At 42.5% G+C, this 11,512-nt stretch overlaps 1 protein-coding gene and 1 long non-coding RNA gene across 5 annotated transcripts in view; one reads left to right on the top strand and one right to left on the bottom strand.

Annotated features, from left to right (window-relative positions):
• The window catches only part of KCNAB1 (potassium voltage-gated channel subfamily A regulatory beta subunit 1), a 427,972-nt gene that overhangs the window by 190,858 nt on the left and 225,602 nt on the right, over positions 1-11,512 (bottom strand). The gene's annotated exons all lie outside the window — the stretch shown is intronic.
• LOC125964380 (uncharacterized) lies at positions 6-9,980 on the top strand. Of its 2 annotated transcripts, none has more exons than XR_007477357.1 (3): positions 6-176; positions 4,739-4,828; positions 9,896-9,980. It is a non-coding gene; the product is annotated as an uncharacterized LOC125964380 (long non-coding RNA). The 2 variants fall into 2 exon arrangements; XR_007477356.1 differs by lacking the exon at positions 9,896-9,980 and adding an exon at positions 6,389-6,467.

The raw sequence follows: 11,512 nt of genomic DNA, 5'->3' as shown, positions 1-11,512 counted from the left end.
GATGGTGACACCATAGAATGAGGATGTTCACCCTCAGAGAAGAGAAAGAACGCTGGGCACAAATAACTGCTTTGGAAGAGCCTGTGAACCTCCCAGCCTGTGGACAACAGACTCTGAAGAGGGAAGGAAGAGAACTAGATATTGATGTGGGTCCTGGAGAGGAAATCTCAGGAGAGGTAGATGCTCTAGACAGACTGGGGGATGCTGAGTCTGGGGACAGAAGTGTGGCCAGGGGAGGAAGCAATGTCCCCCAGTCTCAGGCCCTGGGCCTCACGGTGGACTTGAGCTGAAATGGCTGGTGGGAGGCCTGGGCAGATGAGCCTGGGCCAGCCTCTCAGCGCTCCTCAGTTCCCCCCAGCTGCGAGGAGGGGAGTAGGAAGGGGCCAGCTGTATGTGCCCTGGGCCCTGGCCAGCAGCCCAGGCCTGAGGAGTCTCCCTGGTGGGACCTTTGGGGATGGAGACTCAAGGCTGAATGGGCCCAAGGGCAGCCCGGCCCACACTAGCTCTGGCACCACGAGAGTCCCCTGGAACAGAGCCACAGCCCCAGAGGAAGTGCAGGGAGAGACCCTGAATTACCTGAGATTGTTTCACACACCCGCCAGGATGAGGGACAAAACACATAAAATTAAGCTCGGTTACAGAGAAGTGAAGAATGTCATGGGTCTCCCACAGCTCACTTGGTGGGGTGAGACTCTTACCCATCTCGGTGCCTTCCACTGGTCAGGAGGGCAGATGAGAGGGTTTATGGATCGAGGAAATCTTCTGCCATGACCCACTACCCCAGGCCCCTCCACTTGCACACAGGCTGGGAGAAATTCTCTGTGTGAGTCCAGCAGTTTGTACTACCAGTTAAACCCCAAATGAGGATTAAAAAGTAAAAGGAAACCAGGGGTCACTGAACCATAGGACACTAAGTGCTAAATTAGAGATAAACTGGGGTTTAATTAACGTGGGGGGGAAGGGATGCTATAAGCACCCCGGGCAGTGAGAGGGACAGAGAGCCTGCCTCTCTTCCTGCCCCCTCCGTCATCTCTGCTGCCTCTTCCTCGAAGTCCACACTCTCCTGTGACAAGGAACTTTCATTTGTTATCCCAGAGCTGTCTGCTTAGCCCTGACTCTTCTGTTCAGTAGGATTCCATTTGCTCTCTTCCTTCCCTTCCCCAACGCATATGGCACAAGATCTGCTCGGTGTTGCCAACTAGGAGAATAACAAAAGTATTGCTGCGTCTGCTGAGATTTCTCAAAAAATTTCAGAGACTTTTCTTATGAGAGCTTCCAGACTAGTTCAGGTTTTCATTGCCTTTCCACATTAGATGATTTAAAAAAAATAAGTTGTTCCCCCACTGCAACATCTTTTAATCTGTCTGATTCCGTTCATTCATCAAGTGCCTCCTTGCACCCCGTGTGTACCTCTCGAAGAATCTTTAACACACGGTGTTCCAACTGCTGAGTCTCTGCTCTCCTGCTCCCCACCCCTGGGTGAGGGCAGAGGCTGCACCTGGCAACACCTCCCCCTGCACCTAGCCTGGTGCCAGGGACGTGGCACATACTTGGAATTCTCTAATTCAACCAGATCTTATTGAATACTGAAGTTGAACTTGTGATGCAGGGTCTCTGGCACTACATACACAATGTTTTCCTGGAAATTTGGGGGAATCAAAACATGTATCTTCATGGACATATGTTTTAACTTCTGAAATGCTTTCTTTTTATGTTTTGCTCATCTTTAGGGGGCAATGGCTATGAAGCAATTTAGAATCCTAGCTTTCCTCATTCAACCTCTCTGTCAAGTAAATGCTCTACAAACAAAAATCTGAAGGTATTAAGAACACTACCGTCCCAAGAATAATTTTTCCTCATGAAGAAAATCACCTCCTTTAACTAATTTGTTTGATCAATATGCTTATCTAATTTATTTAAAACAAAAAACAAACAAAAAAATCCACTTGCACTCGTGTGCTCAGCACTGAGGCAAACTTTTAATTATCCTGACATGATTACTGTCCACAGTGTTTCAAAAATAAAATGATGGAAGACACAGATAACAATATAAAAATATAACAGCAAGATAAGCACACAAATGTTGATACATGTAAAACAGAACACTTAGCTCTGCATTTTGAAAATAGTGTGAAAAAAGATGAACAAAATTCCAAATGCTCCCTGTCTCAAGCTAAGAAGAAAACTCAGAAATTGTTTTAGCCAACAGCAATAGGGCTAGGCATGTGTAAGAAATAACAGGGAAACAAAGAAATTATAAAGAGGAGAGAAGAACTCAGTAGGAAATGAAAATTAAAGAAGAAAAACAAAGCAAGAAGTTGTAGATTGAGGTAGTGGGGTGAAGGTCACCAACAACTACCTCAATTCCTACTGATTATCTTTTCTTCATTAGAAGGTACTCCTGAAACAAAGAGGTGTTTAAACAGGGAACTTTGACCTCCTGTGGAATTTTAATGGGAATATTAGTGGGCTGGTGGTCCAATATGGCGCTGGGCTAGAGATAGGAAGGGTGGTTTCTGCTGCAGTCCCACCATTGGCTGGAACATGACAGGAAGGTACTGCCTCGAAATTCCTCTACTTTTGCTTTTCTTCCATTTGCCCCTAAATAATCTTGTAGGGACAAAGAAGACAGTGCCTCTAGAACTGGTTACCGTTTCTGTTAGTCAATGTGGTAAAATGAAGTGTTCAGGAGCTGCAAAACCAAGCACAAGTTACTTAACCTCCCTGTGCCTCAGTTTTCTCATCTGACATGAGTCAGAGGCCTGACTTGGTCCAGAAAAGAGTTTTGGAGGGTCCAGGAGAATGGAAGGACTCTCCGTAAATACTAATTTTTAAGCTGAGGTTTTGAAAATGAAGAGACTCATCAAGAATGAGTACCATGACTCTCTCCCTTCACACAGAGGAGAGCCCATCCTAGGTGCATGCCTTGAAGGGAATCACATAGATTCCCATGGATTCAATAGCAATATTGAATTTACGCTGATGACTCCCAAAGTTATTTCTTCAGATCAGAGCCCTCCTCTGCGTTCAGACACAAGTACAACTGTCTGTCTTACAGCTCCACGTGTCATGCACCTCAAACCTTACATGTCCAAAATGGAACTCAATTTTTTTCCCTAAACCTGCTCCTCAGCTGAGTTAATAACACTACCATCCTCTCAATGACTCAAACCAGAAAGCAGGGAGAAGTCCTGTTTCTCAATCTCTCATGTCCAATTCACCAGCAAGAAATGTCAGTTCCATCTCCAGCATATATCTCAACTCTAACCTCTTCCCTGAATCTCTGCTGCAACCACCCTAATCTGATCCCTAGTATCACTTGTCTGGACTGCTACATAGCTCTTTGTCTGGTTTGCTTCTTCTCCTGCATCCCTCCAAGCCATTCTCCCAAGCATATGGCCTTTGCATATGCTGTTCCCACTCTCAGGATGCTCTTCCACCCACTCTTGACTGTCTCTTCATTTTTAGACTTCAGTCTAAATATCACAGCTTCAAAGAGCCCACCCTGATCACTCTATATAAAATAAGTCTTCCATCATGCTTTATATCTCAACTAGTTTGTTTTCTTTTATAGCTTCCTTTATTAATGTGTTTTTGTTTCTTGTGACTTGAGGACAGGAGCCCTGTGTGTCCTGTTCTTTTTGTCTCCCCAGTGTCTAGAGCACTGTCTGGCCCTTGGCAGAGAGATGGCCCATATATATTTCCTGAATAAAAATGAACGAAGACTGGATCAGAATCCTCCTAATTGATCCCTCCCTCTGTTCCTGGTTTCACTGACTCTGCCCTGTCAGATTTACACTGCACATATTTGGAGAAATTCCAGTGGAAATCTCACAGAAGCACCAAGTTAGTTTAAAATATACAAAGATGTGAATCTTGAAAAAATTTAAAGGTCACAACTTTAAAGAGCTAAAAAATAACGTTTGGAAGAAAAATAACACTCAGAAATGATGGACAAGCTTTCTCAATTAGTTGTTATGTGAGTCTATGAAAGAATTTGAATGCTGGAAGTTTCCAGATTCTTTAAGTGCTGTTTTGACTAATCTCCTCACAGAGGCAATAAAATACTATAATGGATGCGTTTCTGTACATAATATGCTAACTGGTGGATGAGTTTCTTATGATGTGAAATCATACAAGCCCAAGTCTATTGATTCTCTAACTCCTTCCAGTGAATCAGGTTCTCATTGACGACAAATCCATGAAAGACAGAGGTATCTTCTTAGGGTCACAAGGAGTCTGCAGAGGGCTCAGGCCCAGAAAGATGACCTTTTCTCCAACAGCAAGTGCCAGTGCCCCAACTCACCTGTCAGGCCTGATTCCTAGGGGCTGAAAACTGCATTTTCAGCTGAGTTAGGTGTGACCAGTGATCTCATTTCTCCTGGGATTATTTCAGCCCCAGGTGCCCTGTTTTTCTTGACTCTAGAGTTTCCTTTGTCACATTCCAAATTTTGGATCACACTTTTCACCTGGTACTTGAGGGTAAACTTTTACTTTTTCTTTGTTTTTTTGACTTATTAAATTTTGTGTTATTTTTTTTAACCTTATGGATAAAATATTAATAAATACATGTTTCCTATTTCAGGATTATTTTTCATCTTTACATATTTATGCTGCAGACACTCTTAAAAGAAAACAATATCATTTAAATTCTTCTTCTCTCCCTTACTCTCTCTTTTTAACATATCTCAGTGAGAGAGTTGTGTTTATTCTAGCACTCTGATCACTCTATTTACAGGTTTTAAGACAGTGGCATGCTGACAAGAACAGAATCACGTGGGCAAGATGCCTGAAAAACATCTGCTGAAAATTCATCTGCTGAATTAATGTAAGGGCTATAACTGAAAAACAAAACAAAACATGTTTTCCTAACATTAATCAACTTCATTTTTCCTAGAGTCCTTCATATTTGACTACTTAATTTTTGATGATTATCATAGCTAGCATTGGACAATCACTTATGAATAAGATAATTTACATATGTTACTTCATTTAATCCTCACACAAACCCTGAGGCTTACTACACTTGCTTTTTAGAAAAGAAAACTGACACACAATAAGATTTCTCCTGATTATATAGCATCTTAGAGACAAAGTCATATTTTGAACTGAAATCATGGTCAACTCCAAATTCTGAGCCTTTTTGCACCAGGTACCACACTCCTTAGTGAAGTGTGACTGGCTCCTTATTTGCCTGGAGACATGATGTTCCTGCTAACTTATTTTTTAATGGGCTTTAATGTGACCATAATGTGTCATGGACCGCATGTACATCAGTACTTCATACAGGATGTGTTACATGATTTCCTCTGAGCTTCTCTCCTACCAGTTAAAAAATAATGAAATGTAGAGCTTAAACTGCAGTTGATTTGCTTTATTTCCCTTCAAGTGTCTGCTATAAGAGTTTTTTGCTAAGAACTACTCCAGATCATATAATTAACTATATGAACTTGGAAAATTTATGTATCAGACCATGACAGACACAAATACCTTGCTGTTATTTCAGGTAGTGTAAATGCTTAATGTTCATTTAATTCGAGCTTGCTCTTGTTCCTTCAGAACAATGAGACGTCTCCAAAAATTAGGCTTAGGAAAATTGGATTTGTTTTAATTCAGTTAGCTCTATGGTGAGACGCTGTTCAGTAGCACAGAATGAGACACCTCATTGATTTATTTCCCTTTCTCTTTTCTTCTTCTTTTCCCTTTTTTCTCTACTCCTTTCACATAGAGGCTGGATTTGGTCATTATTCTTCTCTCTGTTTGCAGTTCAAATTAGGGTTGGTTGAGACTATTCTAACACAGAACTTCCAAATCAATTGAAAAATAATTCCTGCCTTGAGTTCTCCCCAAGTATCCCAACCACCACAGTCCCAGCTACTACCTTGTCCCCTCCATCTGTCCCCACTATCCAGGAACTTAATGGCTAAACCCTGCTCCAGCACCAGGGCCAACTTATCAACTCTGCTTCTAATAGAGCTTGTTCCAGCAAAATGTAATAATACAAACAATTTTGTACATTTCCATTACCTTGAGACCAGGAATCTCAAATGCAACATTCCCAAACTAAAACATTTTTATTTTGTAGGCTATAAGGTGTTAACAATGGAGATACAAATCCATAAATCTGTTCTAAATTCAAGTTTCATAATCTCAAATTCCAAATTCACAGAGTGAACTTGAGTTTTTCCTCGTGTTAAGATTACACTTGAACAAATAGACTATTTCTTTATTTTCAATTATACAACAAAGTTAGAGAATTAAGGACCAAAAATTTAACCAAATTAAAATGCAACTTTAAAACTGGTACATTTATTTCTAAAACATCAATCCATTTCTTTAGCCCCCAAACATTATTCATGTAGTAATTTTTTTTCCCCTTTGTCACTAGGAAAAGGAGAATTACAAAGCCTCCTGAATCTGATCTACTGCTTGCTGAACACAGCATGCAATTAAAGTACAAGTGGATAAAACAAATTATGCTGTTTATTTATAAACTTTTAAACATTATTCTTTAACGACTAATGGCACACTCCCACCCTCCACTAATTAACACTATATGTTTATGTTTCCTTCTTGAGCAGCTATTAGGCATGTTGTTTTGGGTTCAGATGTGGTTGTCCTATTGACTCAGTGGCATAATGAGCTACCCTTCTGGTGGAGGGTGAGGCCCTCTGAAAAAATAGAGGGGTTTACTATCAATTATTAAAGAAAGAGGCCAGGTCTCAGAACTTGGATGATTAACCTTGACGGGAAGGAGCAGGGATATCCCTCTGTTCAGGATCACCCCCTCAGGGTCTAGAATGACAGGAGAGCGGAGGGCCAGACTGGACATAGGTCATGATGGGCTCTTGGAGCCTCAGATCATAAACTTACAAACAGATCCTATTTACTTGTATGCTACTCTCTCAGTTTATTTCTTTATTTTTATTTTTTACCTCTTATGTAGTATTTCTAGAAGTGCAGTCCATAGACCAGATCAGAATCATCCAGAATCATCCCAGATGCACTAGAGCAGAATCTTTGGGATCACGATCTTGTGATCTGATATTAAAGATCTGATCTATATCATGTAGGGGATCCCTGGCCAGAAGCCAGTCTGCTTTAAGACCTATACTCAGAGCGGAACAGTAGCATTAGCAACATGTGGGAGCTTGTTAGGAATGCAGAACCTGGGGCCCCTCCTCAGACCTACTGAATCACAAACTGCAACTTAACAAGAATCGTTAGGTGAGTCCTGTGCATGCTAAAGTTTAAAAAACATTGGCCTGGGCTTCCCTAGTGGTGCAATGGTTAAGAATCTGCATGCCAATGCAGGGGACACGGGTTCGAGCCCTGGTCCGGGAAGATCCCACAGGCCGCGGAGCAACTAAGCCCGTGCCATACAACTACTGAGCCTGCATTCTAGACCCCACGAGCCACAACTACTGAGCCCGCGTGCCACAATTACTGAAGCCCGCGCTCCTAGAGCCCATGCTCTGCAACAAGAGAAGCCACCACAATGAGAAGCCCGTGCACCACAACAAAGAGTAGCTCCCACTCGCCACAACTAGAGAAAGCCCGTGCACAGCAGCGAAGACCCAAAGCAGCCAAAAATAAATAAACTAATTTATTTAAAGAAAAAGTTTTAAAGTTTTTAAAAAAACAAGGAACATTGGCCTAAGGCACAGAGAAAAATGTTTCAAAGCTGTGGCAGTTAGAGAGCTTGTATCTGGAGCCCATTTTATGCAGGAAGATCTAAGTTCACAGCCTGGAAGGTAGAGATTGAAGAAGGGGGTTGGGGGAGGGAGGCTGACACAATTCTTTATAATAATGAAGGGGTCTGTGCAGATTATGTTTCCTGTAAGAGTTTTTTTCCTTAACATGTATGTAAACTGCACCGACTCTACTAATTAATCATTTGCGAGAAGTCTCTGTGTGTCTGATTCCATCGCTCCCATCTCTGTGACCAAGAGGAATTCTCGTTGTGCACCTCAGGGTGGTTAGAACATCTTGAGGAGAACTGAGCCTGGAGGCTGAGACCCCTGGACTTTGTTCCTGAAGTCCCCCGTGCAATGTCAGCCAATCCCAGTGTTGCTCGGCCCTGGTTGTTCATCAGGAACACCTGAGAGCTCTCATAAACTCCAACACCCACACCCCACTTCAGGCCACTTAAATGGGAATTCCTGGGGATGAGGCTCTGGGCAGATATTTTTAAAAAGCTATTGTGTGTGCAGGTCAGGCTAACTCCTTCCAGAATTGAAAAGTGAACAGTGTGTCACAAGAGACCATGGGGGTGAAGGAGGTGGCATTTAGACATGCTCCTCCATCAACTCCAGGGGATGGAGGTCCACAGCATAGAAATACTGCAGAGCTAGGGAACTGGGGGACAGTTAGACGGGGGCCTGTCCATAAGGAGACCCCTATGTGAAGAGCTGAACTTATTGTGGTGCTTTCCTTTGGATCAAGAGGACAGGCGAAGCAGCTTACAGTCAACTTTTCCAATTGAATATTTTAATTCCTTTGAGGTCTCCCCAAACCGGAAGTGTAGTCTCCCTTTAGCATTACCTGTAGTATTGGTGCTGTAGAGGGAAAAAGAAATGTAGACGTAAAAGGAAGTTTGGCTTCATCCACGGTCACACCTTATTTGAAATTCATGTGTTTTTTGGGAATAGGGTATTATTGAGGGGACTTTGCCAGGTGTTTGGGTGGTGCCCCTGGAGGATCTGAGAGGGTGGCCCAAGCTCAACTGGAAGCATGGGGCTGTGTATGGGGCAGGGAGCAGCTGCCAGGGGGTGGCTCTGATATGTATAATCCTTTCCTGACATACGCTAGGTAGTGTTTTTCAAGTTGACAGCTGTGACCCATTAGTTTGTCATAAAATCTCTTTTAAAGGTCACGTCCAGTATTTTTAAGCAGGATAAAATGGCATGGAGTGGAATAGAATAGAAAATATCGGAGTTCAGAGTCCTTCTAAGGATAATTACTGTTTTGTGAAACTTCGGTTTATGGTATGCATGTATATGTATGTGTATATCTGTTTACAGTGGAAAGTGTATTTCCTTCTATGGTTATGGTCAAAGAATTTGAGAGCCACTGGATTACATTTCTTTGCAACAGAATAAAAAATAAATTTTATTGGACACAGCACTGTATGTCACCATGAGACAGGCCACCGGGAAGATAAGCCATGATCTCAGCCGGACAAAGCTTAGGGACTGATAGGGCTATGAGAGCAACAGGCATAAGAGGAGTAGAAGGTATGACAGCATGTGTACTGACGTTCAATAGCAGGAGTCGGGCTTTAATTGCAGCACAAATTCAGATAAAGACAATGTGGTTAAGATGCTGACAGCTGAGCTCACCATCTCACCTTGGCTTTTTCTTGGTACTCACCCCAAACTTGGTATGAGTCTGATGGCTTTAAGGGCCTAAAAAGAACTCCCCCTAGGTCTAGATCTGTGTTTTATTTTATAAGTTTCCTTCATTGAGAGCCGACAACTTTCTACCAGATTTCAACCCTATGACTTATCCAGAAATATAGGTAAGTAATACCCTAAGAGAAACTAACATGTATATGTTAAATATATATCTATACACAGAGTGGCTTTACATTACAAAAGAAGTTTTTATATTCCTTGTATAGTCCAGTTTATAAGTGCATTTCAAATGATTAAGTTTACCATGAAAATATGCTTACATGTAAAAATATGCTACAATTTCCCAACCAGCATATTATACAAAGGGAAGAGGGTCTCTTTTCATTGATAATCATTTGGTAAGACCAAGATCTCTCTACTACTCACCTTAATTTGGGACAGTGGGTAGCAAAGCGGAGAGGGGGGTTGTTAGGAGAGTCTAAAACTCTCAGTAAAAAATAACAATAAGAAAAGTGAAATATTCTGCTATTACATGTCAGGAAGAAGCCACTACTATCTTGGCAGCAAAGATGGCCAATGAGGAAACGGCAATAACGATCCGGGAAGGCATCCAAATTATAAAACCTATTTCCTCTCCTCACACTCACTGACTTGGCCTATCCGTTGAGATCATCACAGGCCCATTGAAGATGCAGGTGGTGATTCTGCCTACAAGGTTCCTATGTTGGTTATTTATTTCCGATAGCCTTGTCTGAGGGGGCGAGGAGGGCATTCTGGCTGGAAGCCTGAGGGAGGAACCTGGAACTCTCAGGAAAGGAGCTTCCCACAGGGGATGGTGGACTGTGGTGGTTTTTAAAGCCCCCCCCCACCCCCATTACTCTGAAAGAGGTGTCGTGGCGGGTGGTTGTCAAGAGTTTTTCCTCCCTTTCAGAAGGAATCCTGAGTCACTGCTAACACCTCTAGGGATTATAATTTTTTTAGCTTATCCAGAGTCAGTTTCCATTGGATTTTTCCTTTTAGTTAAGCTGAATGCTAGTCAAGATGGACTTTTCCACTGGGCCCTAGTGAAGGATATTTCAGAGTCACGCTGATATCCAGGCAACAAGATATGTAGGATTCTTCTGTGGGTCTCTCAGAAATGCCTCTGTTCTAATATTAAGAAATAATGCCTCCCCCAGTTACCTTTGATACAAACCATGATAATACACAGTACTTTAACTCAGAAATTGTTTTTTAAATTCACAGTCATATTTGATGTTTACGATAAGCTTGAGAGAAGTTGAGCAGATGTTATTATCCACCGTCACAGGTGAGAGAATGGAGACACAGAAGCTTGAGAGGAGTTTCCCTCATGTGACTAGGCAGCAGAAAGATGTGGAATGAACCAGCATCCCTCTCTCTAGGACCCACAGAGGAGGAGGACAAGAGGCCACGAAACCAGAGTGAGGCTCATTATCCTGATGCCTGTGAGCTCTCTACCCTCCACTGGGTCCTGTAGTTTCCAGGCACACAAAGGCAAGAGAAGGCACCCACCCTGGGGCAGGTTTGCGACTGCTACTGGGACACTCCATAGCACACGCCTGCTGCCTGCCTGGGAAGAAGGTCAGTAGATGGACACAGGTGTTACTGTGATTGAAACGGGCTGGTCTTTTGGCTGAACTGAAGTTGTCAGAGTTGTGGGGAGAGGCCATGATAACTCAGGCACTGGAGCCACAAATCTGAAGTTCCAGTCATGGCTCTGCCACTTATTGCCTGTGAGGCTTTGGGCAGCTCACTTCACCTCTCTGAGCACCAACTCCTATTCTGTAAAATTAGTTAAAAGTCACCATCCAAGGTTTTTGTAAAGATCAGAAGGTTACACATGGTAGTCACTTAAATAATTGGAGTAGGGTGCTATTACCATTTTCTTGGGCCCCAACTGGGGCATACAACATTTGGAATAAACCCTGTTGCTTTAAACTTTATTATAAGCAGTAAATAAGATAGCCTTTATGTTCCAGGATATCAGAAAAGGGTGACTATGGAACATTATTAAATATTTGCTAGAACAGACATACCACACTTCTACCCGGAATATAGTATCGAGGCCCACATTCCTACTTTCTTGGACAAAATGTCACAGTCATTTAGTGTAGACCAACCCCCCTGGGTCATTT

The sequence above is a fragment of the Orcinus orca genome, chromosome 5 (assembly GCF_937001465.1).
Source record: "Orcinus orca chromosome 5, mOrcOrc1.1, whole genome shotgun sequence".
NCBI lineage: Eukaryota > Metazoa > Chordata > Mammalia > Artiodactyla > Delphinidae > Orcinus > Orcinus orca.
This window is presented reverse-complemented; position numbering and strand designations above follow the sequence as displayed.